Source organism: Trichechus manatus, unplaced genomic scaffold, assembly GCF_000243295.1.
Source record: "Trichechus manatus latirostris isolate Lorelei unplaced genomic scaffold, TriManLat1.0 scaffold00030, whole genome shotgun sequence".
Taxonomy (NCBI): domain Eukaryota; kingdom Metazoa; phylum Chordata; class Mammalia; order Sirenia; family Trichechidae; genus Trichechus; species Trichechus manatus.
In genome coordinates this window covers 9459317-9477057 of record NW_004443966.1, presented here as the reverse complement: position 1 = coordinate 9477057, position 17741 = coordinate 9459317, and the positions used below count along the sequence as shown (strand labels likewise).

Here is a 17741-nt window from a genome sequence, read left to right as displayed (position 1 = left end):
TTTACCAAGCATGATGTCCTTCTCCAGGGACTGGTCCCTCCTGATAACATGTCCAAAGTATGTGAGATGAAGTTTTGCCATCCTTGCTTCTAAGGAACATTCTGGTTGTACTTCTTCCAAGACAGATTTGTTCCTTCTTCTGGCAGTCCATGGTATATTCAGTATTCTTCATCAACACTGTAATTCAAAGGCATCATTTCTTTTTCAGTCTTTCTTACTCATTGTCCAGCTTTCTCCTGCATATGAGGCGATTGAAAACACCATGGCTTGGGTCAGGTGCACCTTAGTCCTTAAAATGACATCTTTGCTTTTTAACACTTTAAAGAGATCTTTTGCAACAGATTTGCCCAACGCAGTGTGTCTTTTGATTTCTTGACTGCTGCTTCTGTGGGCATTGATTGTGGGATACAAGTAAAATGAAATCCTTGACAACTTCAGTATTTTCTCCACTTATCAAGATGTCGCTTATTGGTCCAGTTGTGAAGATTTTTGTTTTCTTTTTGTTGAGGCGTAATCCATACTGAAGGCTGTGGTCTTTGATCTTCATCAGTAAGTGCTTCATGTCCTCTTCACTTTTAGCAAGCAAGATTGTGCCATCTGCATATCACATATTATTGAGTCTTCCTCCAGTTCTGATGCCATGTTCTTCATATAGTCCAGCTTCTTGAATTATTTGCTTAGCATACAGATTCAGTAAGTATAGTGAAAGGATACAACCCTGATGCAAACCTTTCTTCACTTTAAACCATGTAGTATCCCCTTGTCCTGTTTGAACGACTGCCTCTTGGTCTATGTACAGGTTCCTCATGAGCATTCTTTGCAGTGTTATCCATAATTTGTTATGGTCCACATAGTCGAATGCCTTTGCATAGTCAGTAAAACACAGGTAACCATCTTTCTGGTATTCTCTGCTTTCAGCCATGATCCATCTGACATCAGCAATGATAGCGCTTGTTCCACATCCTCTTCTGAATTCAGCTGGAATTTCTGGCAGTTCCCTGTCGATGTATTGCTGCATCTTCTTTTGAATCATCTTCAGCAAAGTTTTACTTGTGTGTGATATTAATGATGTTGTTCGCAGGGTGGACTCCGAAAATTGCAGTCTTAGTCAAAGTTAATTGCAGTAGAGAAGTGTGTGTGTGCCTGTCTGTCTTTCTGTCTGTGTAATTTTTAGATGCTTTCATTCCACAAAGACTTACTGAACACCTGCTGTATGCCTGACACTGTTCTAAGTGCTTGGAACACATTAATAAAAACAAAACAAAACAACAGAGATTCTTAGATGTGAGGAGCTTATGTTCTGGTGGTTTTCTGATGAACTGATGTTGCCTGGGAAACAGATGCTGAGTGCTGGTTGTGAATGAAACGAGTAGAGACCTGATATAGCCTTAAGTCAAATTACGTTGATGGTATAAAACCCCCAAATAACATTTGAAGTACTAGTTACAAAGAGAAGCCCATGAAAAGTCATAGGGTGGTAACTTAGATTGTTCCCCAATCTCATTCTCTGCCATTTTAATAATATTAGTAGTAATAAATTAAACCAAACCAAAACCCGTTGGCGTTGAGTTGATTGCAACTCAATAGCGACCATATAGGACAGAGTAGTACTACCCCATAGGGTTTCCGAGGAGTGGCAGCCAAGTTCTTAACCACTGTACCACCAGGACTCCATTAGTAGTCATAGTAGTAATAATATGCAGTAATAATAATTGTAGTATAGTCTTCCTTAACTGGGGTTCCATAAGAGAATTAAACCCAAATGCTTTAAGTAAGACATTTGTTGTATGTAAAGAATAAATTTCTCTTCCATTGCATCAAGAATGGTACTGGTTATTTACTATCCTTGCGAGAATTGAGAAAAGATTAACTCAGACTGTTTTCTGGTTCAGATGATGAACCCCAGTTGAGAAAGGTCGTGGGCATTGTAGTAAGATAGATACTTTTTTTGTCTTTCTAACTCTACCACTTACTAACAGAGTGATGTTGGGCAAGTCTTAATCTGTTAGCCTCAGCTTCTTGATCTGTAAGGTGGGGTTAGTAATACTTGCTGCATCATAGGGCTGGTGGAAGGATTACATTAAGAAGTCTTTCTCATCTATACTCATCCAGTTCTGTGGCTTTAAAAACAGTGAAACTTGTGAGAGCTGGAACTCGAAGGGACTGCCTTGTTTTTCCAGGTCTTGTCAGTTTTCTGCCTTTGACAGAATGAAGTCTTACCGCTTCTCTATTGGTTGTTATAGTGGAAAATATTTGAGTTTTCCTCCTGTGACAGGTCCCTCCTTGCACAGGTTCCTTGTATCATCAGTTCAGACCTCTTCCTTAAGGTCCAGATTCATAGTTCATCTGCTTATTCCACATCTCATTTGGCTGTAATATGCAACTCAAACTAAACTTGTACAACACAGATGTGATTCCTGTGTTCATCTTTTGTTTTCTGAAACTGCTCTTAGTTAATAGCAGGACTATTCAACTAGTTGCTCAGGCCAAAAACCCAGTTGTCATCCACAGTTCTTCTCTTTTCTTTGTACTCCATAACCAGTTCATCAGTAAATCCTCTTGGCTCTATCTTCTGAATATATTTCTAATTTGATCACCTTCATCATTTCCACCTTATAACTCTGGTCTAAACCACCATCATCTCCTCCTTGAATAAGTGCAACAGCCTCTTAACTGGTTTCCCTGCTTTCTACCTTGACTCCTACAGTATGTTCTCTACATTGTAGCTAGAGTGATCATTTAAAAATGCCTATCAGATCAGATCACTCCTCTGCTTAGCACTTTACAATGACTTCCTTTTACAATTAAAGTTACAGTCGAATTCCTAGCCAGAGTCTACAAGGTCCTGCAGGATCTAGTCCCTGCCTGCCTCACCCTGTTCACTCCACTTCTGCTACACTGGACTTCCCTATGTTCCCTGAACACACAAGGTGGATCCCTAGGGCTAATGCTTGCTCTTGCCTCTGCTTGGAGTCCTTTTCCCCCAGGTCTCTGCAGTACTTACTCCCTCATATCACTTAGGGATTTGCTTAAAGAGAGGTCCTCAGAGTCGACCGCCTTAGGGAGATCTTCAGTGATCACATTATAGAAAATAGTGACCACTCCCTTACTCCTTTTGTCTCTTTTATTTTTTTATAGCACTTATGCTTCCTGAAATTTAATTGCTTATTTGTCTGCCTGCTTATTATTTGTTGTCTTCACTAGAATGTACACTCCATGAGAACAAGAACTTTATATGTTGTGTTTACTTCTGTGCTAGAAAAGTCCCTGGCACATAGTAAGCCAGGGGCACAGCTCTAAGAAGTTGTCTGTGGCGTCAAATGGTCTCCAAATTAAATTAAGTGGTTCGACTCTTTTTAGGTTTTAAGCTAAAGAAGAACTATTAAGTCAGTTAAGCAGTGCTGTGAATTTCTGCATTGTTACTCACATGTGAAATGATAGGATTTAGAATTTATAACATCAAGACCATATAGTTGTGCATAGGGTGTGCTAAGTAATAGGTAAAAAATAAACTTTAATTTTCAGTTCTTGTGTTTGTTGCAGTGTTTAACATACTTTTTGGTTGTCCCCTAATTATAATGGTAGTGATGTTGATGTAGTAGTAATAATATCTCCTCTTGCTTCTGGCAAACTAATTTTCTTCACTCTAAACTCTTAAAATCTGTTGATTTTGATTTTTTGGGACGTATTGTTATCTGAGTTTTTTTTAACTTAATACCGTAGTACTTACAGACCCATTGCCGTCGAGTCGATTCTAACTCATAGCGACCCTATAGGACAGAGTAGAACTGCCCCATAGGATTTCCATTGCTGTGAATCTTTATGGAAGCAGGTTGCCATATCTTTTTCCTGTGGAGTGGCTGGTGGATTCAAACTGCTGACCTTTCGGTTAGTAGCCGAGTGCTTAACCACTGCACCACCAGGGCTCCTTAATTTAGAACTAGGAAGGTTATGCACCCAGTTATCCACATGATTAGGTTCAAAGACCAGGTCATTATGCAAAAATCAGTGTTATGCGAAAACGCAGGATGACCATATCAGATCACAAAATGGAGGATGACTATGTCATTATATAACTGCTAAATTACATCATTACCTAATGGCCAGTTACTCAATTACGTAACTGCCAAACCACTGAGAATCATGGTGCAGCCAAGATGACACATAACCTTAACCATCACAGTCAACATTATTCTCGCCTTGCACCTCAGCATTCATTACTGCCAGATGTATATCGTTGATGCACAAAATAGTTGTAGAGTAGTTTTTTTTTTCTATTGTAGTAAATACAAAATGTTGGATAATGAGATAGTTGATAAGTGAGGAGTAGGTGTATTATCTATGTGTCAATATAATTTAAAAGCACAGGTTGAGGGAGAATCGAGAATCTTTTATATAAGATATCATTAAACTTTCTTATACAACCAAAAATTCACTCAAACAATGAAATTTTGTCAGTGAAATGGTCATAGTTTCTGCTTTCTCAATATTGCTCATCCTTTTGAAAAGAATCGAGAATGATAGATTTATATAATCTAGTGATGGTGGTTGTGATGGGAAAGCAGACAGATGCACATACGTAAAAATGGTGTGGGAGCAGCATCTGACCTCTAACTTCACAAGGGGAGAGGAGAATCAAGGTCAACAGCCCAAGGCTAATTCCCATGAGGCAGAAGTCAGACATCCCTCCTCTCTCCACCATCTTTACCAACTCTGACACCAACCGTCCCTCCCATGGCATTCTCTACTTCTCTGCTGGGCTTGATAATTCATTACAATGGCCACACAGAACTCACAGACCATACTCATGATTATGGGGTTTATTAGGGAAGTAACAGGTTATAATTCAGGCTCAGGAATACTCAAGGATACAGTTCTTCCACCAGGACAGCTCTTCCCGCCGTGCTCGCAGGCACGCCTCTCCTGGGCCCTCAGTCTCTGCCCAAAGGCACTCAGCTTTCTCGCTCTATGGGCTGGGAAGCCCACTGCCCCATCCCCTGTGGGTCTCCTGCCGATCTCTCCTGCTGGTCTCTCCTTCCTTGGTGGATGGGCTCTTCTCCTTCCTGTCTCTAGGATGGCTCATTTCAAGCCTGATGGGATGGTAAAACTGACCAATCCCTTTGGTGGGCCACAATTACCCTATCACACAGTCCCACCCAGCCACGTGGGTGAGAGTTACGAGACCATGGCAAGAGAGGCCACACAAAAGCAGTCCATTACACTGCCACATATAAAGGAATAATACCGGCTAACACTTATGGGTCATTTACTATGTACCGGCCACTGTTCTAAGCACTTTCATCTGTATTTAAACTATGTTTAAACCATGAGGTAGAATCCTATTTTGCAGATAAGGGAATGGAAGCACAAAGACGTTAAGTAACTTGCCCAAGATCACACAGCTAGTAAGTGACAGAGCATTGATTAGAATTCAGAAATGAAGCTGGGAGGGGGGGTATTGCAAGAGACCAACGGGACAGAACTTGAAGTAGCCAGCCTCAGTGTAATGGTCTTAGTTCACCTGAAATCCCATCCAGATAGTGTTGTGTGGGCAGGACTCTTCTGCATGAGTGTTTAGGAACTCACAGTGACAGAATTTTAGAAGCTGCATATTGCTTTGATTTCTTAAAGCATATTTCTAGTTCTTTTCTGCCAGGAGTGGGGATAGATGTTATAAGAGAACGGTAATTGGTATAGAATTGCTTCAGAAAAGTGAGTATTAGTGAGTTTTTATACCCCAAAACCTGAAGATTTACTTGGTAGACCTTGAAACTCAGTGATATTAAGGAGAAAGATCAAACTGTCTAGGGTATAAGCAAGCAGTGAGATAATAACTTACATTTGTATAAAGTTTTTTAGTTTACAGAGTAGTTTTATAAACATTTTCTCAATTAATCTTGGTAACAGCTCTGTGAGATTGGCAGGGCAGATATTATTCTCCCATGTGACAAGCTTCCACAGAGAAGAGGGATATACCTGAGGAATGAGCCCCTGAATAACCTCTAGTTGACAGACCCTCTTTTGTGAAGGTTCTGTAGCCAGAGCGTAGAAGTTGCTATTCCTGTGCAAAACTGCCGGAGTGCCACTGATGGACTTCTGCATTGAATGGTGTTACGTGCTTGATCTCTTAAATAAGTGATTGGAAGGTGCTTACTTTGGAAGCAGAAGGTACTTGGCATAAAGAGTGGAGCAAGATGGCTTGTTGTAATTGGCATGTTCTAAACTGTGTTTGTTATACTGAAAGCCTAGGCATACATTTTAAGAAATGTAATTGAGATGAAAACTTTAATTCTAATAGCAACACTGTTGTACTACTCTTTACACCAATATCTAATTTACAACCTTCCACCCAGTTAGGATGCAGTAATATTGATGTTGTTTTGATTGTACTATTGATTAGAGTAGAGGTATTTCTTTTTTGAAGTAGAAAAAAGAAATTTTGATAGCTTTAGAAATGCATAGCCATAGTGAATGCTGATGAAAGTTTAGTATGTCCTGAGTTTCCCTTGTTTCTTTTGAAAATGGTTTGAATTGCTTTGGCTAACTTAATTTGGTCTGATGTATAAAGAGGGACTTTTCAAAACTTTTAAAGGTACACCGTACAAATGAATTTAGTCAAATGCTAATTCATAGAATCATTTCACTTTAAAGTGGATTGGTAATTGACAATGTGACCGTTTTGAAGAAATCTAAGGAATTGCCAAATATTTTTTATTCTTAAATTTTTTCAAGATGTCTTTTGGTGTTCAGTGTTTTTTTTTTTTTTTTAATTGTACTTCAGGTGAAGGCTTACAGAACAAATAGTTTCTCATGAAACAGAAGTACACATGTTCTTTTATGACATTGGTTAACAACCCCACAACATATCAACCCTCTAACTTCTCAACCTTTTTTTTTTTTGGTGAAGATACACATAGCCAAAGATACACCATTTCAAAAATTTCTACATGCACAGTTCAGTGACATTGACTACACTCTTCCAGTTGTGTTGTTATTCTCACTTAAGCTGAAGGCTTACAGAACAAAATAGTTTCTCATTTAAACAGTTACTACAAATGTTACCCTATGACAATGGTTAACAATCTCACAACACATTAACAGTATCATTACTCAGCCTTGGGTTCCCTATCACCAGCTTCCTTGTCCCCTTCTGCTTTCTGGCCCTTGTCACTAGACTCCTATACCTTGTTAGTTTTTTTTTTTTTTTTTAACATGATGTGTACTGCCTCTTTATCTCCACCTCCTCCCTCTTGGTCTGCCATCTGTTGGTTTGGCTCCTTATTTCAGAGCAGGAAGGGGGTTTTTGTACGCAAGATAAAACTAGTCCTGTTTGGGAGCTCAGTGAACTGGAGTGCTTATGCAGTAAGTCTGCTGATGATAAATTCTAGAAGTATCATAGGCCAAAAGGGACTAGAAAGATAGCCATGACTCTGCAGTAATGTCTGCATATATTTTCTGTGACTCTTGCTTTATTCAGTAAGTAAAAATGAAAAAATAAATCATACTTAATCATTTTTTTCTTCACAGAAAGCTATACATTGATTAGATATTGTTAACAGGCTTGTAAATAAGAGTTATTACATGAGAGAGTTTAGCAGGCTGATTGTTAGTGAAATTCATGTCAACTGATTTCTTATTAACAAAAATTAAATGGGAGAGTTTAGCAGGTTGATTGTTAGTGAAATTCATGTCAGCTGATTTCTTCTAGTACTCTATAAATACAATTTAATCATGGTCAATTTACATTCACTGATGGACAACTGTGGATTAATCTATTATGGGAATGTTGTTGTTAGGTGCTGTCGAGTTGGTTCCGACTCATAGTGATCCTATCTACAACAGAACAAAACACTGGTCAGTCTTGTGCCATCCTTAGAATTGTTGCTATGTTTGAGCCCGTTGTTGCAGCTGCTGTGTCTGTCCATCTCTTTGAGGGTCTTCCTCTTTTTTGCTGATCCTCTGCCTTACCAAGCATGATGTCTGTCTACAGGAACTGGTCCCTCCTGATAACATGTCCAAAGTACATGAGACGAAGTCTCACTATCCTTGCTTCTAAGGAGCATCCTGGCTGTACTTCTTTCAAGACGAATTTGTTGGTTCTTCTGGCAGTCCATGGTATATTCAGTAGTTTTCACCAACACATATTCAAAGGCATTGATTCTTCATCAGTCTTCCTTATTCATTGTCCAGCTTTCACATGCGTATGAGGCAATTGAGAATACCATGGCTTGGGTCAGGTGCACTGTAGTCCTCATAGTGACATCTTTGCTTTCTAACACTTTAAAGAGGTCTTTTGAAGCAGATTTGCTTCAAAAGACAATTTGGAATACATCGTTTGATTCCTTGAGTGCTGGGTGTTGATTGTGGATCCAAGTTCCATGGGTGTTGTTTGTGGATCCAAGTAAAATGAAATCCTGGACAACTTCAGTATTTTCTCTGTTTATCATGATGTTGCTTATTGGGCCAGTTGTGAGGATTTTTGTTTTCTTTATGATGAGGTTAATCCATACTGAAGGCTGTAGTCTTTGTTCTTCATCAGTAAGTGCTTCATGCCCTCTTCATTTTCAGCAGGCAAGGTTGTGTCATCCCCATATCGTAGATTGTTAATGAGTCTTCCTCCAATCCTGATGCCCCAGTCTTCTTCATATAGCCCAGCTTCTCAGATTATTTGCTCAGCATACAGATTGAATAAGTATGGTGAAAGGATACAACCCTGACACACACCTTTCATGATTTTAAACCACGCAGCATCGTCTTGTTCTGTTCAAACAGCTGCGTCTTGGTCTACGTACAGGTTCTGCGTGAGCACGCTTAAGTGTTCTGGAATTCTCGTTCTTTGTAATGTTATCCATAATTTGTTATGATCCACGCAGTCCAATGCCTTTGCATAGTCAGTAAAACACAGGTAAACATTTTTCTGGCATTCCCTGCTTTCAGCCAAGATCCATCTGACATCAGCAGTGATATCCCTTGTTCCATGTTCTCTTCTGAATTCAGCTTGAATTTCTGGCAGTTCCCTGTTAATGTACTGCTGCAACCGTTTTTAAATTATTTTCTGCAAAACTTTACTTGCATGTGATATTGATGTTGTTCAATAATTTCTGCATTCTTTTGAATTACTTTTCTTTGGAATGGGCACAAATGTGGATCTCTTCCAGCTGTTTGGCCTGGTAGCTCTCTTCCAGATTTCTTGGCATAGATGGATGAGTGTGCTTCTAACATTGCATCCATTTGTTGAAACATCTCAGTAGTTACTCTGTTAATTTCTGGAGCCTTGCTTTTTGCCACTGCCTTCAGTGCAGCTTTGACTTCTTCCTTCAATACCAACGGTTCTTAATCATATACTACCTCCTGAAATGGATGAATGTCAACCAATTCTCTTTGGTTCAGTAACTCTGTGCATTCCTTCTATCTTCCCTTGATGTTTCCTGTGTCGTTCAATATCTTGCCCATAGAATCAGTCCTTCAGTATTGCACCTTGAGGCTTGAATTTTTTCTATTCTTTTTCAGCTTGACAAATGCCAAGCGTGTTTTTCCCTTTCGGTTTTCTGACTCCAGGTCTTTGCACACTTCATTATAATAATTTGCTTTGTCTTCTCAAGCTGACCTTTGAAATCTTCTGTTCAGCCGTTTAACATCATCATATCTTCTGTTTGCTTCAGCTACTCTATGTTCCAGAGTCTCTTCTGACATCTGTTTTGGTCTTTTCTTTCTTTCCTTTCTTTTTAATGACCTTTTGCTTTCTTAATGTATGATGTCCTTGATGTCATCCCACAACTCGTCGGTCTTCGGTCATTAGTGTTCAGTGCATCAAACCTGTTCCTGGGATGGTTTCTAAATTCGGGTGGCATGTACTCAAGGTTATATTTTGACTGTCATGGACTTGTTTTAATTTTCTTCAGCTTCAACTTGAACTTGCATATGAGCAGTTGATGGTCTGGTCTGCAGTTGGCCCTTGGGCTTGTTCTGACTGGTGATTTTGAGCTTCTCCATCGTCTCTTTCCACTGATGTAGTCAGTTTGATTTCTGTGTATTCCATCCAGTAACCCCAATGTGTATAGTCACTGTTTAGGTTCTTGAAAAAAGGTGTTTGCAGTGGATAAGTCATTGGTCTTGCAGAATTCTGTCATGCAATCTCTGGCGTTGTGTCTGTCACCAAGGCCATATTTTCCAACTATTGATCCTTCTTTGTTTCCAAGTTTTGCATTCCAATCACTAGCAATTATCAATGCATCTTGGTTGCATGTTTGATCAATTTCAGACTATGGGAAACTTTTTGAAGAAAACAACCTGGTTTCTTTTAACAAAAATTGCAAAGGGAGGGGGGAAAGAGATAGAAGGAGAGCCTACAGATCAAAAGTTATTTAATGAACAAACAATTGTGAAGTATAGCCCTTATTTGGATCCCACTTCAGTCAAACCATATATGTGTGTGTTTGTGTGTGAATATACATATATATATAATGATAATCAGAGAAGTACCAAACTAGACTACATATTTGATATTAAGAACTTGCTATAAAAATTGTAGGTGTGAAAAATCTTCGGTTTCTTCATCTTTGGCCTTAGTGGTTGGCGTGTAGATTTGAATAATAGTTGTATTAACTGGTCTCCCTTGTAGGTGTAAGGATATTATCCTATCACTGACAGGGTTGTATTTTGGGGTGGATCTTGAAGTATTCTTTTTGATGATGAATATGACACCATTCCTCTTCAATTTGTCATTCCTGGCATAATACACCTTATGATTGTCTGATTCAAAATTGCCAGTATCAGTCCATTTCAGCTCACTAATGCCTAGGATATCGATCTTGAAGCATTCCATTTCATTTTTGACAACTTCTAGTGTTCCTAGATTCATACTTTGTACATTCTGTGTTCCAGTTATTAATGGATGTTTGCAGCTGTTTCTTCTCATTTTGAGTCGTGCCGCATCAGCAAATGAAGGTCCTGAAGGCTTGACTCCATCCATGTCATTAAGGTCAGCTCTACTTTGAGGAGGCAGTTCTTCCCCAGTTGTCTTTTGAGTGCCTTCCAACCTGGGGGGCTCATCTTCCAGCACTGTATCAGACAGTGTTCTGCTGCTATTTGTAAGGTTTTCACTGGCTAATTCTTTTCAGAAGTAGACTGCTGGGTCCTTCTTCCTAGTCTGTCTCAGTCTGGAAGCTCTGCTGAAACCTGTTCAACATGGGTGACCATGCTAGTATTTGAAACGCTGGCGGCATAGCTTCCAGCATCACAGTAACACGCAAGCCACTACAATAGGACACACTGACAGATGAGTGGTGGATTATGGGAACACGTAGAGATAACTTGCAGCCCTAGGCAGGTAACTTAATTTCTAGACAGTAAATTTTTTTCTTATCTTTTTATTACAGAATATCTTTAATATATATTAATAAAAATGAAGAGAATAGTAAGAAGAACTCCCCTTTATCCACTACTGAGCTTCAAGAATTATCAACTTATAGACAGTCTTATTTCATCTGTATTTCCATCCACCATTCCCCACTCCCCACTCCCTGAATTGTTTTGAATTAATTCCCAGAGATATTTAAATTATAAAATTCAAATATCTGAGTATGCTTCTCTCAAAGTTAGGGTGTCTCTCTCTTTCAAAAATATAACCATAATACAGTGATCATACCTACAATTTTTATAGCAAGTTCTTAATATCAAATATGTAGTCTAGTTTTGTATTTCTCTGATTGTCATTATATATATACACATATATATGTGTGTATGTATATTCACACACATACACACATATATATAGTTTACTTGAAGTAGGATCCAAATAAGGGCCATACTTTACAATTGTTTGGTGTGTTCATTTAATAACTTTTGATCTGTAAGCTCTCCTTCCATCTCTTTCCCCCACCCCACCCCTTTGCAATTTTTGTTAAAAGAAACCAGGTTGTTTTCTTTGAAAAGTTTCCCATAGTCTGATTTTGCTGATTGCATCTCTGCAGTGACTTTTAACATGTTCTTTTGTCTTCTGAATTGCTTGTAAATTGATAAATTATTCAGATTCAGTTTGGATTTTTTTCTTTCTTTTGTAAGAGTGCTTCATAGGAGTGGTTTGTGTTTCCATCAGGAGGTACATAGGGTCTTGTTATCTCTTATTGTGATGTTAGCAGCTATTGATCATTGCTTAGGTTTTTTAATTCAGCAAGGATTGCAAAGTACTGAAATTCTATTATTCCTTCATTTTATTAGGTTCTTCAACACTAAGTTGTATGTTTAGGGTACTGTATTTATAACAGCACTGATACTGGGATAACTTGACAGGGTTCTGTGGTGGAATTCCTTTAGGGAAAAGTACAAGTTCTTAATATTGAAAATTCAGAGAAAACTTGGGGATATTGAATAAATAGACTTTGTTCAGAGGACATTTGGGCCATAAATAGGTTAACACCCCATCATAAGATAAATAGCCTGTGACCTAGAGTGTGTAGTTGATAATTGATGTTTGTTCTGTTAAGAGGTCAGTGTTCATATTCAGATATTGCAAAAATAATTTGTGCAGGGCAGCAGTTATTTTCTTGAGCCAGATTTCTCACAAGAACTTGAGAACAGGACTTTTGTATGTGAATCAGATTAACAAAATATTGAGTTTACGTAACACAGCATATTTTGTATTAAAGGATGTCAAAGGACTAGAATAGCAGCATTTCCCAATGCGCTCCTTGACAAAAGGGTTCTGGGGTCTGATAAACTTGGGAAACAATGTATACTTTATCCTCTCTTGGAATGCCATAGTACGTATTAACATGTAAAAGACTTAAAGTAAAGAAAACTGTTTACATTAATTTAGCGTTTTCCAGATTTGTTTGATCACTGAACCTTTTTCCATCCTCATAACATCTTGAGGAACTAGTGATCTGAGGAACAAATTTTTGGAAATTTTGGATTAGAGAATTTGAACAAAAACCCATTGCTGTCAAGTTGATTTCGACTCATAGCAACCCTATAGGACAGAGTAGAACTGCCCCATAGGGTTTCCAAGGAGTGGCTGGTGGATTCAAACTGCTGACCTTTTGGTTAGGAGCCAAGCTCTTAACCACTGCACCACCAGGGCTCCAACTTTACATAAAATTTGTAACTCTTAATCTTCTCAACAACCATATGCAGTAGGTGTACTGTTGTTATCCCTGTTTTACAAATGAAGAAACTGAGGCTCAGAGAGATTAAATAAATTGTGCAATGTTACATTGCAGAGCTGGTTACATACAGAGCCGGGATCTGAATCTAGGCAGCCTGGCTCCAGGGTCCATGTTCATGATATGGTCACTACTCTGCATTGTAAGGTATGGCAGGTTTAGAACATGAAATATAAATTAGATGAAAAGACGATTTAAAATCTGTTTAGAGGGAACAGACATATTTTCTTTAATTTTCAGGCAATCAGGGCCATGAGAGAAGAATGTGGAGAGCTGGCTGTATCCTAGTGAAGACAGAAAACATGAAGACCAGGGAGCCATTATCCATAAAAAAGGTATACCTCAAGAAGAGGTAGATTAGATGCAGGTAGAAGGCTGATTTAAGAAGACACTGTTAATACCAGCATTTCAGACTTAGAAGTGAATTGGAGATCACTACTAAGACTCCCTCATTTTATACGTGAGATCTGAAGTTACACAGTTTGTACATGGACTTGCAGTATTAATAGCTTACATTCGTACATTGGATTAAAGGATTTTCTCATGGATTCTCCTTTGATCTTAACATCCGTGAAAGGTCCTTAGGTAGGTTCTGTATTTTCCACAGCACAGGTGGTTCTTGAATCTTGGTTTTCTGCATCTTAAAAGCTAATGTTTTCTTAGACAGCGTTTTGCTGAGTGAAATAAGTTAGTCACAAGAGGACAGTGTGATCTCACTTATATGAAATAAGCAAATATATAGAAACCAAAAGTTATTAGTGGTTTTCAGGGGCAGGAGGGAGAGGGAAAGAGAGAGTTTTTGCTTCGGGTACATTGATTCTATGTTAAAGATGGTGGGATAATTTGGAAAAGGATAGTGAGAATGGTTGCACAGTGTAATCAGTGTCATGGAATTGTACCTGTAGAAAATACTGACTTGCTGTACTGTATGTTTTGTTGTATATATTTTTACCACAGTTAAAAAAAAAAAAGAGGAATAAACTTCTTTAATAAACTGTGTTATCTCCAAAAAAAAAAAAGCTAATATTTTATATAGTATATTACATTTCCTCAGATCTCGATGAATAACATATATTAAAATGAGATAAGGATTTGGGTGAGAAAAGAAAATCTGCTTTTAACAAATGGAAATAACTCCTTCCTAAATGTGAAAAGAAATGTATGCTTGTTGTAAAAAGTAATTTTTTTCGACAATATAAGAAGATATAAAAAAAGCAAAAGCCATCTGTAATCCCACCATCCAAAATAACCACTGTTAAATTCTGATGTGTAGTTCTCCAGATTTTTTTTGTATCTATCTATATATGAAGAGGTTTTTTCCAAAGATCTGTACATGTCGTTTTGTAATCTGAAATCCCGCATTCTTAAAAGAGGACATTGATAGATATTTGCTTTCTTGCCTCTGTCACGGTAAAAAGACACATCCAGGGAAAAGAGGCATAAAATGGTGATGTCCTGGGTAAATTGAGATATGTGTAGTCCCCCCCAAGCCCCCAAAACACATGCTAATAGCTGATCTGTCAGTAAAGGCTGGGTAAGTAGGTAAAAAACATGTTTGAGATTAGGTTAATTTAGGGAGGGAATGAAGAGTATAAAGTTTAGTTTTGTTGTTTTTCTGTAGAATTTGACATTATTGATTACCGTATAGTTTAATAGAAAATAAGACTTCTTTTTGCACCGTGCTAGATTAAAAGATAAGTGACTCAGACCTCTTTAAGCAAACATTAAGAAAAATATAGTTCTCTAGGGGTACTCTGTGGGTGCTTTTAATGTGTGTGTGAATAACCATCTCTAATTACCAGTACATTTGGGGTGGTGGGAAGGGAAAGGAGCCTGTCATGTTAATCATAAAAACACATCAGATGCTCACTTTTGGAATGGATTTTTGTACTTGAAGTCAATTCTCAAAGAACCACGTATAGATTTTCTTTTTTTGGCAGTGTAATTTATGTAGTGGAATTGTACATGTAGAGATTGTTGAATTGGTGCATGTTTTGTTGTGTATATTTTTACCAGTGCTTTGATGATCATTCTCTCTGTGCCCAAGCAGATTTTTGGATTGGTCTTATTTAAATTTTTTTTCTTTTTTAAGATTGGGTTATATTTTATTTACATCTCTCTGTATTTCCTTGTTGGTTTTAAGTTGATGGTAAGGCTTATATATTTTTTAGCTGTTCTAGTACCTTTTCCTTTCCATATAGATTATAAAATAAGCTTGTCTATAGCCACAATAAATGTTAATTGAATCTCGATAGGTTTTGCATTAAACCTGTAGATCAATTTGGGGAGAATTCACATTTTTACAATATTGAGTCTTCCAGTCTAAGAACATGGTACGTCTCTTCATTTATGTAGATTTTCTTTGATTTGTCGTCAGCATTTTGTAACTTTCAGCATATGAATCCTGTACATGTTTTGTTAGATTTGTGCCTGGTATTTCATCGAAAACATATATATGTTTTCTTTTTACTGTGCTTTAAGTGAAAGTTTACAATTCAAGTTAGTTTCTCATACAAAAATTCATACAAACATTGTTACGTGACCCTAGTTGTTCTCCCTATAATGTGACAGCACACTCCTCCTTTCCACCCTGGATTTCTCGTGTCTGTTCAACCAGCTCCTGTTGCTTTCTGCCTTCACATCTCACCTCTGGACAGGAGCTGCTCATTAGTCTCGTGTATCTACTTGAGCTAAGAAGTACTCTCATCACAAGTATCATTCTGTGTCTTATAGTCCAGTCCATTCTTTGTCTGAAGAGTTGGCCTCGGGAATGGTGTTAGTTTTGGGCTAATAAAGAGTCCGGAGACCATGTCTTCCGGGGTCCCTCCAGTCTCAGTCAAACCATTAAGTCTGGTCTTTTTACTAGAATTAGAGTTCTGCACCCCACTTTTCTCCTGCTCTGTCAGGGACTCTCTGTTGTGTTCCCTGTCAGCGCAGTCATCGGTGGTAGCCAGGCACCATCTAGTTCTTCTAGTCTCAAGCTGATGGAGTCTCCAGTTTACGTGGCCCTTTCTGTCTCTTGGGCTAATATTTTCCTTGTGTCTCTGGAGTTCTTCATTCTCCTTTGCTCCAGGTGGGTTGGGACCAGTTGATGCATCTTAGATGGCCGCTCGCTAGCTTTTAAGACCCCAGACGCCACTCACCAAAGTGGGATACAGAATGTTTTCTTAAAAAACTGTGTTATGCCAGTTGACCTAGACGTCCCCTGAAACTGTGGTTCCCAGGCCCCTACCCCTGCTACTCTGTCCCTCAAAGTGTTTGGTTGTATTCAGGAAACTTCTTAGCTTTTGGTTTAGTTCAGTTTTGCTGACTTCTTCTGTATTATGTGTTGTCCTTCCCTTCACGTAAGATAATTCTTGTCTACCATCTAGTTAGTGAATACCCTTCTCCCTCCCTCCCCACCATTGTAACCATCAAAGAATGTTTTCTTCTGTGTTTAAACCTTTTCTTAAGTTCTTATAATAGTGGTCTCATACAATATTTGTCCTTTTGCAACTGACTAATTTCACTCAGCAAAATGCCTTGCAGAATCATCCATGTAATGAGATGTTTCACGGATTCATTGTTGTTCTTTATCGTTGCGTAGTATTCCATTGTGTGAATATGCCATAATTTGTTTATCCAGTTGTCCGTTGATGGGCACCTAGGTTGTTTCCATCTTTTTGCTATCGTGAACAGTGCTGCAGTGAACATGGGTGTGCATATATCTGTTTGTGTGATGGCTCTTATTTCTCTAGGATCTATTCCAAGGAGTGGGATTGCTGGATCATATGGTACTTCTATTTCTAGCTTTTTAGGGAGACGCCAAATCGATTTCCAAAGTGGTTGTACCATTTAACATTCCCACCAACAGTGTATAAGTGTTCCAGTCTCTCCACGACCTTTCCAACATTTATTATTTTGTGTCTTTGGGATTAATGCTAGCCTTGTTGGGGTGAGGTGGTATCTCGTTGTAGTTTTGATTTGCATTTCTCTAATGGCAAATGATTGTGAGCATTTCTTCATGTGTCTGTTAGTTGCCTGAATGTCTTCTTTGGTGAAGTGCCTGTTCATATCCTTTGCTCATTTTTTAATTGGGTTATTTGTCTTTTTGTTGTTAAAGTTTTGCAATATCTTGTAGATTTTAGAGATTAGACACTGATTGGCTTTGTCATAGCCAAAAATTTTTTCTCAGTCTGTAGGTTGTCTTTTTACTCTTTTGGTGAAGTCTTTTGATGAGCATAAGTGTTTGATGTTTAGGAGCTCCCAGTTATCTAGTTTCTCTTCTGGTGTTTGTGCATTATTACTTATGGTTTGTATTCTGTTTCTGCCCTGTATTGGGGCTCCTAGCATTGTCCCTATTTTTTCTTCCATGATCTTTATCGTTTTCGATGTTATATTTAAGTCTTCGATCCATTTTGAGTTAGTTTTTGTGCATGGTGTGAGGTATGGGTCTTGTTTCAGTTTTTTGCAGATGGATATCTAGTTATGCCAGCACTATTTGTTAAAGAGACTGTCTTTTCCCCAATTAACGGACTTTGGGCCTTTGTTAAATACCAGCTGCTCATAGGTGGATGAATTTATGTCTAGATTCTCAAT

The 17741-nt window shown here is 38.3% G+C and overlaps 1 protein-coding gene across 4 annotated transcripts in view; it reads left to right on the top strand.

Annotated features, from left to right (window-relative positions):
* HERC1 (HECT and RLD domain containing E3 ubiquitin protein ligase family member 1) overlaps nt 1–17741 on the top strand; it is a 196323-nt gene that overhangs the window by 7192 nt on the left and 171390 nt on the right. For all 4 annotated transcript variants that reach the window (XM_004374646.2, XM_023729707.1, XM_023729706.1 and 1 more), the window contains exon 2: nt 13404–13498. The gene's annotated coding sequence lies outside the window, so the exon portion shown is untranslated. The remainder of the gene's footprint in view (nt 1–13403; nt 13499–17741) is intronic.